This window comes from Rhinoraja longicauda, chromosome 1 (genome assembly GCF_053455715.1).
Source record: "Rhinoraja longicauda isolate Sanriku21f chromosome 1, sRhiLon1.1, whole genome shotgun sequence".
NCBI lineage: Eukaryota > Metazoa > Chordata > Chondrichthyes > Rajiformes > Arhynchobatidae > Rhinoraja > Rhinoraja longicauda.
The window spans coordinates 85972283-85994167 of record NC_135953.1 but is presented as its reverse complement, the minus strand read 5'-3'; the positions used below and the strand labels follow the sequence as shown (position 1 = coordinate 85994167).

General features: G+C 44.0%; 2 protein-coding genes across 3 annotated transcripts in view; one reads left to right on the top strand and one right to left on the bottom strand.

The window, feature by feature from the left end:
- The window catches only part of LOC144594813 (coiled-coil domain-containing protein 158-like), a 510587-nt gene that overhangs the window by 298876 nt on the left and 189826 nt on the right, over window positions 1-21885 (bottom strand). The gene's annotated exons all lie outside the window — the stretch shown is intronic.
- Window positions 1-21885, top strand: part of shroom3 (shroom family member 3) — a 367834-nt gene that overhangs the window by 174274 nt on the left and 171675 nt on the right. The window lies entirely within an intron of this gene.

Below are 21885 nucleotides of genomic sequence, written 5' to 3'. Positions count from 1 at the left end.
TAGATGTGGCCCTTATGGCTAAAGGGATCAGGGGGTATGGAGAGAAGGCAGGTACAGGTTACTGAGCTGGATGATCAGCCATGATCATATTGAATGGCGGTGCAGGCTCGAAGGGCCGAATGGCCTACTCCTGCACCTATTTTCTTTGTTTCTATGTTTCTATGTAACACAAGCTGCTGGAATAACCCGGCAGGTGTGGCAGTATCTGGAGAGGGAACGGACAGTCAACATTTTGGGTCGGTATACTTCAGACTGAAGAAAGGATTGGCGAATATCACCTGTCCATCCCCTCCACAGACGTCGTCTGACCCACTGAGTTACTCCAGTACTTTTGTGCTTTACCTTACTTTTCTACCTTCCATGTTCTAATTAAATATTGAAAATAATTTTTACACTTTTTCAATATAATTCTCTATAGAATGTTTCCGTGTTAACATATAAAGGGTACATTTCTGTTTAACTTTAGGGTACATTGATGTTCAGAATATAAAGGGCACATTCAAAATATAAAGGGTACATTTATGTTCAACATTTTTCAGATGTGGGAGGAAACCACATAGTGAACATGCAAACAAACAAACAGGATCCGAGGTCAGGCTTGAATCCAGTACACTGGAGCTGTGGTGCAACACGTGTAGTATTATGCTGTCTCTTTCATTGTGATTAAAAAAACTCCAGGGTTATCTCATTATCTATGTTCACAAAATATTCAATACTTACTTCTCCTCTCTGCCAAGTGTGAAAGTAATGAACCTTTTCACTGTTGAGATATCCCAAGGATTTATTTTGCTTCCACCTCCATTTCTATCATGGACATGTTAAATAAACATTGCACTGGTTCAAAATATTTTAGCAAGTTTAATCATGCAGTATTAATGTTTCCAAACTATTATTATTTCAGATATTATTATATCGTTTCTTTCTTTTGCTTCTGTGTCCAGTTTCAAGAGAAAAATTCAATTAACTATTTTTTTTTCTAAAAAAGACTATTTCTCGGATTTTAGTCCTGCAATTTAAAGCTCAGTTGGGGAATAATCCTGTCTCACCAGACAGACCAATTTGGAGCTCTGCTTTCTTTCACGTCTTGGAATGAAAAGGTGCAGATCTCTCATGACAAATAACTAAGCCAACACATGAATAATGGACTGCAGACTGTGTCATTTTCGGTCAGCTTAAATTCTTATAATAAAATAGCCATTCAATTATTACAGGGAATGTTGTAAAGTAATCATTAGCAAAGTTAGCAAGATCCAGTTACCATAGAAATATAATCACTTATGATTTGATTATTCTGACCTTCAAAATTTGGTATAACAGATGTAATTTAGTGCTTACAGACAGCAATGTAATCAACTGTTGAACTTTGAGTTCAAAAGATAATTGGAGCGCTTGAATGCCATAATTTCTCCGAATAAATCAAACAAAAATCTAAGTGTGGGCTTAGGAGAGGGTCTTCATGCTGTGAATTAATTTCTCAAGTTACAACTCCTTTGAAATGATTTGGAAAGTAGTAACCATCCTGAACAGGAACACCAATATTGAGAGCAGCTTTTGACTAAGGTGAATTAATTGAATTGAGGAATAACAGCTGGTATACCACTTTCCCCCACCTGTAAATATTTTGTCTTTTATAAAGTGCTTTTCACTTGCTCCTTGCTGAATTCATTAAATTGGTAAGCAGCATGAAAAGCGTTAATTATCCTCCTCACAGACAGCATGACCAAGTCTGCTTTTAAAAAAAAATCATTTAAGGCCTACCATCTGTTACGTATGCAGTATAATCATTTTAGTCCACAGAGATGCAAAGCAGGATGTGAATGCTTTATTGATGGTCAAAGTGCATCTCAGCTGATTGTTGGATTGCTTACTATGTGGAGAGTCTCCAGCAATCTCTCAGGCAAGGCGTGTTAAACAATAGAGGATCCTGCAAGGCAGAAACTGTGATTAATATGGACAATGAGTACGATGTTGAAAGAAAAAATCGGAGGTGAGCTCCTCAGGATAAAATTCCATCAAAGGTTGTTGAATATTTGAAGGATAACTGGATAGAAGGCATGGGTATTGCCAAGGCCTGGTAACCTGCTGCAAATCCTTATAAAAGAGAACATGTATCTTATGTGTAGGAAGGAACTGCAGATGCTGGTTGAAGAATCTCGACCCGAAACGTCGCCCATTCCTTCTCTCCAGAAATGCTGCCTGTCCCGCCGAGTTACTCCATCTTTTTGTGTGTAACATGTATTTCAATCAGGCTCATGGGCTCATGGACTGCTCCTCGGTCTCTGTAGCTCGACAACTCCCTGCTATCTGCGTGCCCCCATGGGCTCATGGCCTGCTCCTCTCGGTCTCTGCAGCACGACAACTCCCTGCTATCTGCGTGCTCCCATGCTTCTTACTCCCATGGTTTTAATTGCTTTGCCATGAGAAATCCTGTCTTCAGCTGCCAAGGCCCTGAACTATGATATTGTGTAAAACTTCTCCTTGGCCTTCCCTTTCTTTCCAACTCATTGACACATCTGTGAACCCACTTTTTTAGTTTAGTTTAGAGATACAGCGCTGAAACAGGCCCTTTGGTCCACCGAGTCTGTGCAAACCAGCGATCCCTGCACACTAGGACCATCCTACACACACTAGGGACAATTTACAATCTTTCCAGAAGCCAATTAACCTACAATCCTGTACGTCTTTGGAGTGTGGGAGGAAACCGGGGCACCCAGGGGAAGCCCACGCAGGTCATGGAGAGAACATACAAACTCTGTACAGGCAGTACCCAAAGTCAGGATCGAACCCGGTTCTCTGGAGCTGTGAAGCAGCAACACTACCCCTGCACCACCGTGCAGCCCAGACCAAGCTCCTGAACACCTCCTCACACGGCGGCTGTCACTTTGCCCTGTAATGATCTGATACAACACCTTAAAATATTTTGTTACATTAAATGCTCCTTGTGTCTCCTTTTTAAGGCCTTTGCATTAATTGAAAACAATTGTCAATAGGTCATTAGCATATAGATGTAGATTAAATGCAGTAGATTTTAGAAATGACTTATTTTTATTACAAGAAAGCATTTTTGATTACATTGGCCATTTAACCTGGAAACTCTTAGTCAGTTAATCTTTACATGCCCAAGTTGCTTTATGGCGTTATTGTCATGCTTTTTCACTGATACAGCACTTCCTTATTACCTTTTGAAAATGTTCATTATTTCAAAGCAGCTGCAAAGACTATTGTATGGTGGTTTTCAATGGTTATTTTACCAAGATACAGCTGACCAATTGTTGAAATTGTCATTAGTGGTTTAGCTGACATGAAAATATTTGAGTCAGGGATCTTGCATATTTCATAAATTGGTGTGAGTTTTCAAAGTCTCTGGCAGTGCAATCCAATTCAAGGTTACAGAAGATATGTAATATATAACAGGAGTAATTTATGAAGGAACAGTTGGTACTCTTGCCTCTTTTTAAATTACTTATTATGTGTTGCAACACACAAGGAGTCCATTCAGCCCATTGGATCTGTGCCAGCTCCCTGAAGAGCATTTCCCTCTTATTTCCCCAAACCCTATTCTCCCTTGTGTATCACTCAACTCCTCCCAATTCCCCTCACACCGACCCACAGCAAGGGTAGGTTACAATAGTCAAATAATCTATCAACATCTGTCAGGGATGTGTGAGGAAACCAATTTCCTGGTAAACTCGTCCCTTCCCACACACACCACCCCCTCCCCAGGTACTTTCCCCTGCAACCGCAAGAGATGTAACACATGTTCCAAAACCTCCCCCCTCGACTCCGTCCAAGGGCCCCGACAGTCTTTTCAGGTGAGGCAGAGGTTCACTTGTACCTCCTCTGACCTCATCTACAGTATCCCCTGTTCCAGATGTAGACTCCAAAATATCGGTGAGACCAAGCGCAGGCTTGCCGATCATTTCGCTGAACACCTCCTCTCAGTCCGCCTGAACCTACCTGATCTCCCGGTTACTAAACACTTTAACTCCCCCTCCCATTCCCACACTGACCTTTCTGTCCTGGGCCTCCTCCACTGCCACAGTGAGGCCCAGTGCAAATTGGAGAGGAGCAGCACCTCATATTTTGTTGGGCAGCTTACAACCCAGCAGTATGAATATTGACTTCTCCAACTTCAAGTAACCCTTGCTTTCCCTCTCACTCCATCCCTCCCCCTTCCCAGTTCTCCGATCAGTCTGACGGTCCTCGTTTTCATGTTATCTCTGTTTGCTTTGTTGTTGCCTTCTCCTAGCTAACAATGATCTATTCTACATTTTCCTTGAACTCCATCTCCTTTGTCACGTTTTCACACTTTACAGTTCCTTATCTCTGTATCTCCCTCTCCCCTGACTCAGTCGGAAGAAGGGTCTTGACCTGAAACGTCACCCATTCCTTCTATCCAGAGACGTTTTTTTTAAATATCAAAAAATACTTTATTCCAGTAATAAATATTTGCAAAACAGCGGGCCAGTCGGCAACATTCCCCGATGGACAGCTCGCTCCGCTGGGAGGTCAACAAAGCTCGGGCAGACCAAAGAGCGTCTTTCACCGAATTGATGACCTTCCAGTAGCACTCGATGTCACTCTCTGAATGCGTCCCTGGGAACAATCCATAGATCACAGAGTCCTCTCACGCTGCCTTTTTTATATCAAAAAATACTTTATTCCAGTAATAAATATCATTTACAAAACATCTTTTTTAACAAGCCCATCCGACATTTCCGGAGGTTACATTCCATACAGGCATTTACTTCCAAATTTACATACATTTACTTACATTTACAGACATTAAATCCCAGACCCAGTATCCCTTATTTGGAGGGGCGTCTCTCTCCACCACACCCTGCCCCCCATGTCCAGCAGCGGAAGGACCCTAGACTGTGCTCCTCCCCCACAGGGCCTTGGCGTTGGCTGCACCAACTCTCACGCTGCCTGTCCCGCTGAGTTACTCCAGCATTTTGTGTCTAAAGTAAATTTGGGATGGGATCTTGTCCTACATTGTTGTCACAGTCACATTAAAGCTGCAGTGAACCTCACTGTCAGGTTTCCTCTTCTAACAATAAGATTCGATACAATCGAACTTTATTTATCCCAGGAGGGAAATTGATCTGCCAACAGTCATAAAACACAAAATACATGAAACATGAAATTAAAGTGACAAGTGGAAAGGATTGGGGATGTGCAAAGATTGGGAGGGGGAGTCAGTCTACCCCACGACAGAAGAGGGAGGAGTTGTGCAGTTTGATAGCCACAGGGAAGAAGGATCTCCTGTGGCGTTCAGTAGTACATCTTGGTGGAACCAGTCTGTTGCTGAAGGTACTCCTCAGATTGACCAGTGTGTCATGGAGGGGGTGAGCTGTATTGTCCCGGATGCTCTGCAGTTTGAGGAGCATCCTCCCCTCCAAGACCATCTTCCATGAATCCAACTCTGCCCCCAGGATGGAGCTAGCCTTCCTGATGAGTTTGTTAATCCTATTGGCGTCTGCAGCCTTCACCCTGCTGCCCCAGCACATGGCAGCGAAGAAGATGGCACTGGCTACCACCGATTGGTAGAACATCTACAGCATCTTGCTGCAGTCAGTAAAGGAGTGGAGCCTTCTCAAATAGTACCGCTGGTTCTGCCCCTTCTTATACAGTCCCTCAGTGTTCCTGGACCAGTCCAGTTTATTGTCCAGGTACACTCCAAGGTATTTGTGTTCTCTGGTAAACTGCACATCCACACCATTGATGGAGACAGGGGTCAGGGGTTTTCCTCTCCTCCTAAAGTCCATCGCTAACTCCTCAGTCTTGTCGTTGGTGAGCAGCAGGTGATTCAGCCCACACTACTCAACAAAGTCGTTGACTACACCTCTGTATTCAGCTTCCCTCCCCTCAATGATGCAGCCCACAATTGCAGAGTCATCTGAAAACTTCTGCAGGTGGCAGGAGTCCGAGTTGTAACTGAAGTCTGAGGTGTCGATGGTGAACAGGAAGGGAGAGAGGACCATCCCCTGTGGGGCCCCCGTGTGGCTCACTACCATGTCCGAGATGCAGTTCTGTAGCCCGACATATTGTGGTCGTCCAGCCAGGCAGTTGGTGATCCAGGACACCGCAACTTCGTCAGTTTGCTCCCTAGCAATGCAGGCAGGATGGTGTTAAAAGCACTGGAGAAGTTAAAACAACAGACTCTCACAATGCTTCCCAGCTTCTGTGGTGGATGATGGTGTCCTCAACCCCCACCTTTGTTTGGTAAGCGAACTGCAGGGGGTCCAGGTAGGGTTTAACCAGGGGTCGCAGGTGAGCGGGCACCTGCCTCTCCAGGGACTTCATGATGTGTGAAGTCAGTGCCACTGGTCTGTAGTCATTGGAGGATCTGGGACGCGTCCTCTTTGTATAGGAACCAGGCAGGATGTCTTCCACATCACAGGAACCCTCTCCAGGCTCAGGCTCAGGTTGAAGATATACTGGAGTACTCCGCACAACTGGCTGGCACACGCCGTGAGTACCCTAGGGCTGACACCATCGGGACCCGTGGCTTTGCCTGGGCAGAGTCTGCTCGGCTCCTTCCTCACCTGCTCAGCCTTGATGGTCAGGCGCGACAAAGAAAGGTCAGAGGAAGTGGACCTGGTGGTTTGAAGGGGAGAGTCGGTCAGGGAGCACGGGGGAGGGTGGGCAGAGGCAAATTTTTGTGGACTGATTCAACTTTATTGAGGATGGGCAGCCAACTCCTTTGTCCAAGTTAGCTTAGATCTGTGAGAGATTGAAGGCAGAAAAGATACAGCTGAAATTTGAGGGAATCTTTTCAATATGGAATAAATTGCATTGACTTCAGTGTATGTTTCGGAAATTAATTACAGATCACATTTCCAAAATGTGGTGTCTCTCAATGATCTCCTGCTCCTTTGTGTATCTTTTAAAATAGTAAACAGCAGCAATCTGGACAAATACTCGGGAATGCGGAACATCCTGCATTTGTAACACCTACTTGACAGGTTGTTCAACCTCCAGCAACATCTAAAACAAATAATTGCAACACTGATCAGTCAACACCAGTGATTGCTGTTTGTTGTCCACGCAGCAACTTTCAAAGGAACAGGATATGATTTTAGGGCCACAGTAAACATATTAAAGCGTTATTTAAATCTACCTTGGTTTACACCAACAGTCTGTTATAGATGGTAATTGTGAAACTCCTGTGAGTTAACACTTCTTTAAAAGACTAAGTTATTTCTCTTGTATACCTCATTGTATACCTCATTACCCCTGCTGCACATCGTTAGGAGGACAAAGCACAGAACGGCCTAGCCATTGAAGGACCTCATCCATGATATGCGGATGATTTGCACCAGCACTGCCCTGCATGGCCACACTCACACATTGAGCCCCTACTTATACCGGCTGGCCTTGTCGCAGTGGCAGTGAAGCACCCAGCTCAAGAAACAGTAGTATTCGTTTTCACAGGGGAACTCGTACCCAGCTGGAAAAAGTATTTGATTTCTTATGAGGTGCTGGAGGTGCAAATTTATTATGTGTACAAGTGCCCACGGGGGAGAGGGTCCTGGAGATTGAAGATTTGGGTTGTGGGGCAGAGGTTTAAAGTTTGTTGACTGGTCTGCAGGGCACACTTTGTCACTTATCACACTTTCTCCAGAGATGCTGCCTGTCCTGCTGACTTACTCCAGCACTTTGTGTCCTTTTGTGATCAGTCTGAAGTAGAAACGTCACCTATCCATGCCTTCCAGAGATGCTGCCTGACCTGCTGAGTTATTCCAGCACTTTGTGTCCTTTTGCACACTTTGTCAGCATCGGTGATATAGTGCATATGTGTTCTGTTTTTCCTTCCCAGGATGGAATGCTGCCTCCCTAGTGCTGGGTCAAGCATATCTCTGAGCAGCCTTAGGACGTTCTGAAGAGGACAGGGTGTACAGCCAGACGTTATGATACACGCTGGTACCAGTTACATAGGTAGGAGAAAGGATGAGGTCCTGCCGAATGAGTTTTGGGAGCCACGGACCCATTTAGAGAGCAATAACTAAGAAGTTGTAATCTCTGGATTGCTTCCCGTGCCATGAGCTAGTGAGCATTGGAATAAAAAGATAGGTCAGATGAATATGTGGCTGAATGGTTGGTGCAGAACAATGGGCTTCAGGTTTCTGGTCTGTGTGAAGGCGATGGGCAGTAGACTGTATACCTCCACGATTTGATGTGGTGTTTGCAATATTAATGTAATGTTCTTTCATACTTTGTGCACCTCATAATGCTCCCACCTCAATGAACAATCTATATTATGTTTCTGACTGGAAGCCATTAGTGCAATTTGCAATTGTAACTTTAATGACATCAATCTCGAGGACACTCAACCTTTGTTCATTCTCTGTCTATTCCCAGGTTTTCGGCCCTCAAAGGCAACTCTCCCAGTCCGGTAGTCATTGACTGTTTTACTTGTTGCAACAGAGAAATCTGTAGGCTACGGAGAGCTGTGCAGCCAGTCAGGGAATGGAGGTAGCAGCTTCCATCACAGGCAATGGGAGGTGATGAGAGAGACTTTAGGTTTCAGACATGCTTCAACAGCCAGAGCAGCTGCTGCAAATCTCCATGCCAGCACTCACTATGCCTGCCAGATTCCAACCTTCAGCCCCACTTCCCAGTGCTCATCCCAACTCACCAACACCAGAAGATAGACACAAAATGCTGGAGTAACTGAGCATGACAGGCAGCATCTCTGGATGGAAGGAATGGGTGATGTTTCAGATCGAGACCCTTCTTCAAACTGAGTTACTCCGGCATCTTGTGTCTATCTTCAGTTTAAGCCAACATCTGCACTTCCTTCCTACACCTCTCACCCAACACCAGACGTGGCGGACAGCCTCAGCATAGTGTCTTGGTGCTGACTCCACACCTAACCATGGGATAATGACGTCCCTCCACTCATTCCATCGCTGCGGGAGAGCCCGAAGGGGACTAAGCGCTCAAGCCAGAACAGCAGCCTGTCAGTAACCCACCTCCAATATGTAACATTATAATGACCATTACAACCCTGATTTCTTTGGAGCTTCTGTGCTTGTTTAACACAGTGTGGGTCGTGCGAGGATTGCAGAAAATTCTGCGAATGAGCTGATCTTATGCATGAGATGAAGTTATCTTAACTGGTGGAGGTCACACTGTTAGAGCAAGTCGCTGACATTTAGTGACAAAATGCAGACACAAGGAACTGGGAATTCTGAGTAAAATACAGAGTACTGGAGTAACTCAGCGGGTCAGACAATAACTCTGGAGGCATGGATAGCAATACTTCGGGTCGGGACCCTTCTTCAGAGTGAAGAAATGCTTCAGGTTTTTGTTTTCTTTGGTCTAATCTGTTCAGAATCAACACTAAATAGAAAAATAGTTGGGCCAGAGCCGCAACATCCAACAAATTGGCTTATTTTGCACAGTCTGTGCATTTGACCCTTGTTCTTTGGTCCTCAGGTTTTCACTATCATTCTGTACCATACATGAATGGGACTTGCATAAATGTAACAAAGCAGCATTCACAAGAACTGGTTCAGCCCTAAATGTTGCCCTCAATTAGTTTCGACAAACAAAACTAACAGTGATCACCATTAAAGAATCCTATCCAGTGGGCTGTATCTGAGTTAATTGAGCAAGAAAGAGATGTTAAAACCATTTATGCTAAATTGTCCCTGTTTTCATTAATTAACTTGTTTGTCAATGACTTACTTATATCAATTGACTGCTTTGAAGTGTGTCATTGAATGCTAAGTATATTCATGGTGCAATTATTGTTATATAATTGCAATTTCATTTTGTATCTAGGAAAGGTTGATGCTTTACTGTTTTTCCAATTAATAATATCATTTTTAGCAGCTAGAATCAAAATATTTCCAGACTCATCATTCTAATTATTAGCAGAAAGTATCTGAAAAGAATGAGATGCAGTTCAGAACACAATTCTCAGCATGATGGCGCAGCGGTAGAGTTGCTGCCTTTCAGTGCCAGATCCTTACTATGGGTGCTGTCTGTTCGGAGTTTGTATGTTGTCCCGATGACTGCGTGGGTTTTCTCTGGGTGCTCCGGTTTCTTCCCACATTCCAGGGACTTGCTGGTTTGTAGATTAATTGTCTTCCTTAAATTGTCTCTGGTGTGTAGGAGGCTGCTAGTGTGCGGGGTGATTGCTGGCCGGCATGGACTTGGTGGGCTGAAAGGCATGTTTCCACTCGGTATCTCTAACTGAACTGAAATGAACTGAACTCAGAAATTATTCAAACAATGTTACTTTAAGTGGTTGATGTTATGTTGGAAGTGCAGTGATTGATGTTGTATTGGAAAGGAAAAAAATATCCATTTTCTATGCCAGAATTTCCTTCTAATTGCTAATGAGTCGATTTGTTTGGATATTGCACCTGGGAAGTTGGTTGATGGCTCCAATGGGAGTGAAACATCAGGATAAGGATGAAACAGGAAGTGTTTGGATGTCGACCCGTGGCCACAGATACTGGAATCCTGAGCAAAAAACAAAGTGATCATGAACTCAGCAGGCCAGGCAGCATCTGTGGAGGGAAATGGGCAGACAACATTGTGGGTTGGGAGCCTTCTCGAGACTGAAATCTATCTATTTCCTTCCCAGATACTGCCAGACCCACTGTTTGTCTGCTTGCTTGATATAGGCCCACATTACTCACCACTGTCCTGGAGTGGACTGGAGGACGTTTTATTCAAATTGGTGTAATAGTTTTAAAGTTATTCACATTTTAAAGTTTAAAAAATCATTTTTCCATCTTCCCTGGCCGTCAGACGCGTTTGACGTCATAATGGGAACCCAACGGGTCCGCGCATGCAAAGTTGGGGCCCGTTGTTCTGATACTTACGTAAGATGGCCGCCGGATCCACGCGTGTGCAGAACAAACGGGTCCACGCCTGCACAGTTGGGACCCGTTGATGTTGAGGGGGGATGGAGTGGGTGAGTGGGGGGGAGGAGGGGGGGTTGAGGGGGGATGGAGTGGGTGAGTGGGGGGGAGGGGGAAGGGGGAAGGAGGAGGGGGGAGGTGGGGGGAACGGGGAGAGGGGGGACCGGTGGGGGGGAATGCCGGTGAGCCCCTAAGAGGGGGTGAGGGGAGGAGGGGGGAGGAGAGGGGATAAGGGCGGTTGAGAGGGAATGGAGTGGGTGAGGGGGGGCAGGGGAGGGGGGGGCAGGGGAGGAGGGAGGGATAAGGGGGGTTGAGGGGGGATGGAGTGGGTGAGTGGGGGGGTGAGGAGGGGAAGGGGGGAGTGGGAGAGGGGAGGGTGCTAGACCAATGCAGGAGAGATTTGGGGTGTTGAGAGGGGATGGAGTGGGTCAGGGAGGGGTGGATGAGTGGGTTAGTGACGGGCTTCGTCAATTGGAGAGGGTTGCCCCAGGAGAAGCCCGCAGGAGAGATTTGGACCCAACGGGTCCACCTCAGTCTAGTCCATAAATTCATAAGAGAAAGGAGCAAATTAAGCCATTCAGCCCATCAAGTCTACTCCGCCATTCAATTGTGGATGATCTATCTCTCCCTCCTAACCCCATTCTTATGTCTTCTCCCCATAACCCTTGACACCTGTACTAATCAAAAATCTATCAATCTCTGCCTTTTGTGGCAAAGAATTCCGCAGATTCACCACCCTCTGACTAAAGAATAAGGTAGGAATAAGGGAAATGAAAGGGCTGGTGTCTGCTCCTAAGTAGCAGTCCGCAGACTTCCCATCTCTGAGAGCTGAAACTTGAATACAAGGTCGGCATCTAAAACAGTAACTTCTTTGCACAACATCGTTCATTAGCTATTCCTATATTGACTAATTCTCGATATTGGGCTGAACTTGAGCTTACTCAAGTATCAAGAGTGTTTTATTGTCACAAGTCCCAGATAGAACAATGAAATTTTTACATGCAGCAGCACAATAGAATTTGTAAACATAGTACACTGTAAACAATAAAATAACGAGAAAAAAAGTTCAGTGTGTGTGTATATATATATATATATATATTAATATATATATATATATATACACACATACTCACACATACACATACTCACGCATACACACACATGCACACACGTGTGTGTGTGTGTATATATATTTATATATACACACATATGTATACTTACACACGCACACTTAAGTACGCATAAAAAACAGACAACAATAATAGTGCAATAATAACAATAATAGTCCATGTAGTTCAGAGCTCAATGGAAGTTGTAGTGTGATGGCTGTAGACATTTCTTGACGTGTCTGCCAGAATGCCAGCTGATAAGTTTAAGTTTGTGGCTTCACAGATTTAGTTGACAATATTTGTCTGCTTCTCTCTACCGGCTCCTGATTTTAACTGTTGTCTTCAGGGGCTTTTGGAAGATTATATCATTTGCACTGATTGAGAAAGGACTTTGCCAGCTTGTCTTTCTGATTTCTGAAATGCAATCAGATTTTCCAGACAATTGGATGCCAGATTTTCAGAATTTACTGCAGAGAGACTGCTCATCTCAGAAGGGTAAGCTGAAAACATTTGAAGATTAAGCTAGAATGGGCATTACTATGTAGAACGCAGCAGAAACATTTCTCGACTATCTGAAACTGAAATATGGTTACACATTATAATGGGTAGCTTTTAAATTTATAGTAGTAATTTCCACAGTGACATTGAATTCAATGAAGGGCCTTAAATTCTTCTCTGATATTAACAGCTGCACAGTTGGTTTGTTACCTGCCCTCACTCATCATTTCTCTGTTACCAACTATTCCCGAGAGTTACTCCAGCACTTTGTGTCTTTTTCTAAACCTGCCGTTCCTTGGTTCCCCGTTTAATACCATCTAAACGTTATTTCCTTTATCCTGCATTGTGCACTGTGGGTGACTTTGATTGTAATCATGTATAGTCTTTCTACTGGTTAGATAGCACACAACAAAAAAGCCTTTCGCTGTAGCTTGGTACACGTGACGATAAACGAAACGAAACAGATGATCTAAAAATTTGGCTCACGTTGAAAGCTGAAACGACATTTTGTTCTGTAGGGGTTAAGAGGACTCCCTTTTCTTAAATTGCAAATAACAATGGAGTGTTTGTATTGCATGTAGTATTTAATGATTTAATTGAGTACAGAAATTCATGAAGATAATCTACTGCTTGCATCATGCTGTCAATATCCCAGTGAATCTGCAGAAGAGAACTGTCTACCCACATTACAGTAAGTGGATGTAACTGGGCAGCTTGACGTAGCTGGATCTCATCCACAGTTTTGAGGAAGCGGCCTTGCTCCCATTACACCGACTGTTTCCTCAAAGAACAATGAGTTTAAAAAAGTGCAGTTGTTTCTGTTTTTGTGTAATTTAGAATGAAGCTGTAATCCCTCACTGTGTTTTGCAGAATAATTAACTGTCCTTGGTAGTATTTCATAACAATATATATATTTTGAAAAGCGAGGCTTCATCCATGTATTGAAACCTGTGGAACATGGACTAGTCCGGTGGCAGCAGTGAACGAAAGCTGACATGAAATAGAATTATTTTTATATGGAACAGACTTTCTGATTTCTATGGAGGCAAAATCTTTGGAAACTGGTGATAAAACAAATGGCTTCTGAAAATGAGTGGATCAATTTTAGGTAGATTATCAGATATGAACGCTTTATAGTCTGAATAGTTTGCCTCAAACATTTTTGCCTCATAATCTTCTGGTTTAGAAAGATCCAGATTTAATATTGCTGTTCAGTATCATCTATAGCAAATTCATTACGAGGAAAGTTGATGGAGTTACATATGGTGTTCTAATCCATGGAATAAAGGAGTATTATTCACATGACCCTACAAAACATGTTCTTTGTCTCCAACAAAGTTAATATTGGGGGATATTTACGGCAAGTGACGTTTCGGATCGGGACCCTTAAGATTTCAGACTGAAAGGTCCAAACATGAAACATCACCTATCCATGTCCCCCTGAGATGCTTCCTGACCCGTTGAGGTACACCAGCACTCTGTGTCTTCTTTTGTAAACCAGCATCTGCAGTTCTTTGTTCCAAGAATTAAGCAAATGTTTTGCCTATTTATGATTTTGAAAATAGACATTTCAGATGTGGTGTGAAGCACCTGCAGTTCACAGTGAAAAGATGTAAAATTCCTCCACCATTCAATCTAGCAATAACTGTGATTCAAACATCATGGTGTCTTTGGCCAAAGTCAGGTAGAAATATCTAGATAAGCTTCCCTCATCACTGTCAAGTAGCTAAAGATAGACACAAAATGCTGGAGTAACTCAGCGCGACTGGCAGCATCTCTGGAGAGAAGGAATGGGGGATGCTTCGGGTCGAGACCCTTCTTCAGACTGACGTCAGGGGGGAGGGAGATAGATAGATAAGGAAGTGTGAAAACAGGGCAAAGGGAATGGAGATCAAGGAAAATGTAGAATAGATCATGGTTAGCTGGGAGAAGGTAACAACAAAGCAAACTGGGATAAAATGTAGTCGGAGACAGTAAGACTGGTCGGAGAACTGGGAAGGGAAAGGGACACAGAGAGAGAGGAAAAACAAGCGTTATTTGAAGTTAGAGAAGTCAATGTTCATACCGCTGGGCTGTAAGCCGTACAGGTATGTAGGTTAATTGACTGGGTAAAATGTAAAAATTGTCCCTAGTGTGTGTAGGATAGTGTTAATGTGCGGGGATCGCTGGGCGGCGCGGACTCGGTGGGCCGAAGGGCCTGTTTCCGCGCTGTATCTCTAAGCTGCCCAAACTAAATATGAGATGCTGTTCCTCCAATTTGCTCTGGGCCTCACTCTGACAATGGAGGAGGCACAAGACAGAAACGTCAGTGTGGGAATGGGAAGGGCAGTTAAAGTGCTGAGCAACCGGGAGATCAGATAGGTTTTGGCGGACAGAGCGGAGGTGTTCAGCGAAACGATCGCCGAGCCTGCGCTTGGTCTCACCGATATACAGGCGTCCACACCTGGAACACAGGATACAGTGGCACTGCAGTGTTTGTTAACATCATTTTCCATCGGTTGATCTTAGTCGAAGTTTGTTCTTGCAAAACTTCTCATTTTCCCTTTCTTAGATCAGAAAGACATCTGAGAGGATTTGCAAAGAAACATGTAACAAGAGTAAGATAGTGAGGATAGTTACATCCCAGACAATAGCATTTAACATTGGCACAATCTTACTGCTGCCATTCTAATGTCCTCCAGTATTTGAAAAGTTAGTGATGAAATCTGTGAGATTCCCATGGTTTTATCTCATCTTTGTGCAAATAGCAGTGGTTCCATTTTTAGTGAAGTCGGTGCTTGGGAAATATCTTAATGACTTGCATGTGGAAAGATTTCTCTTGGAATTGAGACATGAAAATATTGTTGTTACTGGGATTTTGAACAATCCGTTTGGTTTGTCTAAGTTTAAGTTGGCTTTCTGTCATAAAATAAAAACATAAAGGGCTGCAAACTCAGCAGATTAGGTAACATCCCTCGAAACGAAACACTTAACATTTTTGATTTTGTGTCAGATTTTCTACACTTGCAGTTTGTTTTATTTTTAATTACCAACTCTCATGTTTGTTTTAGGTCTGGAATTTAGTGACTTGTTAACTTTAAATTTCTTGACTGACTTAAGTAGCAAATTCAGTTTTTAGGCAGACACATGTGCATCCTGTTGCCTAGAATTACACTGCAGAGAATAACCTGCTCCTTTATATAAACAAAAATCCTGGCAACATGTAATCTTACATCTTGCTTTACTTTCAGAAAATCTATTACATCCCACATATGTGCATTGTTGCTCCTCATTTTATATAAATCTGTTTTATCAGAGTGTTCACTGAACCCACATGTTTAGGTGATACATCAGTCTATCATAATGTTATGGGAATATATTGCATCTGGCTTGTGTTCATTATATTCCCTGACAACAAACCTAAAGATGTATCTCTATAATTAAATCTTTAAAATTTATCAAACATTGCAGTCTAATTAAACATGTTGTGCATAATAAATTCCTAGTTTTTAAAATTTGTATTACCCATTTTCCATGTTCTGGGTCACCATGCACTGTAACCAATTGTTCAGGCAGGCATGCAACCCGTGCCAAATTTCTGCCAAGTCAGCTACTGTGGCAACCAATGGAAAGTACACAGTAAAATGATGTGCTATCTGCCCTCCCCTCTCCCGTGATACCTCTGAGGCAATGCTTGAACCTTGTACTTCCTGCTTGACTGTTCATCTGAATTTTAACATTGCAATGTTAAAGAGTAGCTGCAGTGATTTGAATTGATAAAGTTCCTGTTGAGAATGGAAGACCAGAGTAGGGTCTTTTAATTTGGAAGGGAACATATTTTTCAATTTTTTTAAATTTCTTCTGGGGAGGCCTTGAAGCTTGACATGTTGATAAACTGTTAAGTTGTGGTGCATTTATAATCTTAAAGTTCATCAGCCCTCATAGTCATTGAGACTTCTGTTTGCAAAAGGCATTGAATAGGTGCCAGACAAGTTTGGATTCATAGGGTAATGGAATTATGCAGCATGCAAACATGCCCTTTAGCACACCAAGTCCATGCCAACCACGGAGCAACCATCTGCACTAATCCTACATCAATCCCACACATCCCTCAACTCCTCACATATTCCACCACTCACTTACACTCTGGGGGCAATGTACTGTGGCCAATTAACCTACCAATCTGCATGTCCATGCAATGTGAGAGAGAACTAGAGCATCCAGTGGAAAACCCTTATGACCATAGGGAGATGTGCAATCTCAAAAATAGGATTCAGATGACACATCAACATGGATTGAGGATTGATTGATTAATGGACAGAAAAGATTTCAGATTTACATTCAGGTGTTGAACGGTGATGTGAGTCAAGGATTTTTGCTTAAATCTCTTTATGAGTACCAACATAATGTATCCATTGACGAAGTAGTTAGGAGAACAAGTTATGTGGAAGATATAAATAGATAAAGGGTGTAGACAACCAAAGTGATTTGGGAAAAAGGAATTTAATCTAAAATTGCAAGGAATTATTCTTTGTAGGATGGGTGGAAAAACATTTTTTATAAGTGGCAAGACTATTAAAGATTGATGAAGTCATTTGTGGCTGGCCCTGATTGGACCTGGACTTTTCTCGCCTCCAGCTCTTCACCTCCTCCTCTCCCCACCCCCTACTTTCAGTCTGAAGAAGGGTCCCAAAATGTCACCCATCCTTTTTCTCCAGAGATGCTGCCTGACCCACTGAGTTACCCCAGCACTTTATGTCTATCTTAGATTTTCAGGAGGGTTTGGAGTCATTGCACACAAATCATAGGATGTTTGCACATAAGTACAGAAGGCATTCGGGAACAAAAATGATCTGCTAATCTTTACCTCACAAAAAGTTGCAGTGAAAGATCCACTCAATGGTATGGCATATGAATAGACAATAGACAATAGACAATAGACAATAGGTGCAGGAGTAGGCCATTCAGCCCTTCGAGCCAGCACCGCCATTCAATGCGATCATGGCTGATCACTCAATCAGTACCCCGTTCCTGCCTTCTCCCCATACCCCCTCACTCCGCTATCCTCAAGAGCTCTATCCAGCTCTCTCTTGAAAGCATCCAACGAACTGGCCTCCACTGCCTTCTGAGGCAGAGAATTCCACACCTTCACCACCCTCTGACTGAAAAAGTTCTTCCTCATCTCCGTTCTAAATGGCCTACCCCTTATTCTCAAACTGTGGCCCCTTGTTCTGGACTCCCCTAACATTGGGAACATGTTATCTGCCTCTAATGTGTCCAATCCCCTAATTATCTTATATGTTTCAATAAGATCCCCCCTCATCCTTCTAAATTCCAGTGTATACAAGCCCAATCGCTCCAGCCTTTCAACATACGACAGTCCCGCCATTCCGGGAATTAACCTAGTGAACCTACGCTGCACGCCCTCCATAGCAAGAATATCCTTCCTCAAATTTGGAGACCAAAACTGCACACAGTACTCCAGGTGCGGTCTCACCAGGGCCCGGTACAACTGTAGAAGGACCTCTTTGCTCCTATACTCAACTCCTCTTGTTACGAAGGCCAACATTCCATTGGCTTTCTTCACTGCCTGCTGTACCTGCATTCTTCCTTTCATTGACTGATGCACTAGGACACCCAGATCTCGTTGAACTCCCCCTCCTCCTAACTTGACACCATTCAGATAATAATCTGCCTTTCTATTCTTACTTCCAAAGTGAATAACCTCACACTTATCTACATTAAACTGCATCTGCCATGTATCCGCCCACTCACACAACCTGTCCAAGTCACCCTGCAGCCTTATTGCATCTTCCTCACAATTCACACTACCCCCCAACTTAGTATCATCTGCAAATTTGCTAATGGTACTTTTAATCCCTTCGTCTAAGTCATTAATGTATATCGTAAATAGCTGGGGTCCCAGCACCGAACCTTGCGGTACCCCACTGGTCACTGCCTGCCATTCCGAAAGGGACCCATTTATCCCCACTCTTTGCTTTCTGTCTGTCAACCAATTTTCTATCCATGTCAGTACCCTACCCCCAATACCATGTGCCCTAATTTTGCCCACTAATCTCCTATGTGGGACCTTGTCGAAGGCTTTCTGAAAGTCGAGGTACACCACATCCACTGACTCTCCCTTGTCAATTTTCCTAGTTACATCCTCAAAAAATTCCAGTAGATTTGTCAAGCATGATTTCCCCTTCGTAAATCCATGCTGACTCGGAATGATCCCGTTACTGCTATCCAAATGCTCAGCAATTTCGTCTTTTATAATTGACTCCAGCATCTTCCCCACCACTGATGTCAGACTAACTGGTCTATAATTCCCCGTTTTCTCTCTCCCTCCTTTCTTAAAAAGTGGGATAACATTTGCTATCCTCCAATCCACAGGAACTGATCCTGAATCTATAGAACATTGAAAAATGATCTCCAATGCTTCCACTATTTCTAGAGCCACCTCCTTAAGTACTCTGGGATGCAGACCATCAGGCCCTGGGGATTTATCAGCCTTCAGTCCCATCAGTCTACCCAAAACCATTTCCTGCCTAATGTGGATTTCCTTCAGTTCCTCCATCACCCTAGGTTCTCCGGCCCCTAGAACATTTGGGAGATTGTGTGTATCTTCCTCAGTGAAGACAGATCCAAAGTAACAGTTTAACTCGTCTGCCATTTCTTTGTTCCCCATAATAAATTCCCCTGCTTCTGTCTTCAAGGGACCCACATTTGCCTTGACTATTTTTTTCCTCTTCACGTACCTAAAAAAACTTTTGCTATCCTCCTTTATATTATTGGCTAGTTTACCCTCGTACCTCATCTTTTCTCCCCGTATTGCCTTTTTAGTTAACTTTTGTTGCTCTTTAAAAGAGTCCCAATCCTCTGTCTTCCCACTCTTCTTTGCTATGTTATACTTCCTCTCCTTAATTTTTATGCTGTCCCTGACTTCCCTCGTCAGCCACAGGTGTCTCTTACTCCCCTTAGAGTCTTTCCACCTCTTTGGAATAAATTGATCCTGCAACCTCTGCATTATTCCCAGGAATACCTGCCATTGCTGTTCTACCGTCTTCCCTGCTAGGGCCTCCTTCCAATCAATTTTGGCCAGCTCCCGCCTCATGCCTCTGTAATCCCCTTTGCTATACTGTAATACCGACACTTCCGATTTTCCCTTCTGCCTTTCCATTTGCAGAGTAAAACTTATCATGTTGTGATCACTGCCTCCTAATGGCTCTTTTACCTCTAGTCCCCTTATCAGATCAGGATCATTACACAACACTAAATCCAGAATTGCCTTCTCCCTGGTAGGCTCCAGTACAAGCTGTTCTAAGAATCCATCTCGAAGGCACTCTACAAACTCTCTTTCCTGGGGTCCATTTCCAACCTGATTTTCCCAGTCTACCTGCATGTTGAAATCTCCCATAACCACAGTAGCATTACATTTTTGACACGCCAATTTTATCTCCTGATTCAACTTGCACCCTATGTCGAGGCTACTGTTTGGGGGCCTATAGATAACTCCCATTAGGGTCTTTTTACCCTTACAATTTCTCATTTCTATCCATACTGATTCAACATCTCCTGATTCTATGTCACCCCTTGCAAGGGAATGAATATCATTCCTTACCATCAGAGCAACCCCACCCCCTCTGCCCACCTGTCTGTCTTTTCTATACGTTGTGTACCCCTGGATATTCAGTTCCCAGCCCTGGTCCTCTTGTAACCATGTCTCAGTGATCCCTACAACATCATACTTGCCCATGACTAACTGAGCCTCAAGCTCATCCACTTTATTTTTTATACTACGCGCATTTAAGTACAACACTTTAACTTCTGTATTTACCTCCTCTCTCACATCGTTCACAATTGGCCCTGCCCTTAATTTCTTTTCCGCTCTAGAACTTCTGTTCCCATTCTTCCGAGAGTCTTTTGCAATATCTCCTGTATTCCCTTTTACCTCATCTTCATATTCACAATTTGTTAACCCCTCCCCCCCACTACTTAGTTTAAAGCCACAGGTGTCACACTAGCAAACCTGCCTGCCAGAATGTTTGTCCCCCTGCTGTTAAGATGCAACCCGTCCCTTTTGTACAAGTCACCCCTAGCCCAGAAGAGATCCCAGTGGTCCAGAAATCGAAATCCCTGCTCTCTGCACCAGCCCCTCAGCCATAAATTCATACCCTCTATCTCTCTGTTCCTGGCCTCACCAGCACGAGGTACCGGTAGCAGTCCAGAGATAACCACCTTCGACGTCCTACTTCTCAGTGCTTTTCCCAACTCTCTAAACTCCCGCTGTAGCACCTCCTTCCTCTTCCGCCCGACGTCATTCGTGCCCACGTGCACAACGACTTCAGGTTGATCGCCTTCCCTCACTAGGATTTTCTGAAGCCGGTCTGTGATGTGTTGAACCCTGGCACCAGGGAGGCAACAGACCATCCTCAAGTCCCTCCTGCTGCCACAGAATCTTCTGTCCGTCCCTCGGACTATGGAGTCACCGACTTCGGTCTCCCCTGTCGAGTATCCTTGCCAACAGGTCCGCCACTCGGACTGGAAACGTCTTCTGCCCCGACAGTTCCCAAGAGGGTATACCTATTTGCAATAGGCACAGCCACTGGGGTCTCCTGTAGTCCACGTCCACTCCCCCCTGAAACAGTCTCCCACCTTCGCTCGACCTGGACCCTTGGCGTGACAGCCTCACAATAGGTCCTGTCGAGGAAACTCTCGCATTCTCGGATGGCCCTGAGGTCATCCAACTGCCTCTGCAACTCCACCACACGTCCCTTCAGGAGCTGCACCTGGACACAGTTCTTGCAGGTGTAGCTCCCAGAAGCTCCAGCGACGTCCCTGTCTTCCCACATCCTGCAGGAAACACACCGCACCAACTTTTCCGCCATCACCTTGTGCCTATAACCAGCTCTGGCTTAAAACAATCGTATCCTCCTCACCGAAGACTCGCAGCCAAAGACTCGCACTTCCCTCACTGGGCTGCACCTGAACAGGGCTGCACCCTTTTGCAAGTATTGCTTATATTACCAATTAAATTGCCTGATTGTCCAATTTACCTGACTTCTCACTTAAACTAGCACTTACTTTAATGCTCAGCCAACGGGCGTCCTTGCTCTGCTCCCGGACTTTTGAAATTGACTACTAGCTTCCTTTTGGCGCTCTTTTTAAACTGCCTGCTCAACTGTGATTGGCACTTACTTTAGTGCTCAGCCAACGGGCGTCCTTGCTCTGCTCCCGGACTTTTGAATCATTGATGAGACCACATTAGGAATGCTATGTACTGTTTTCATCATCTCAGGAATTATGTAAATTCAACAAAGATTTTTAAGCATCTGGGAAAGGTGTTGACCTGAAGCATAACTTGGTTTCTCACTCCATGGTATCTGCCTCACCTGCTGAAAACGTAGTATTTT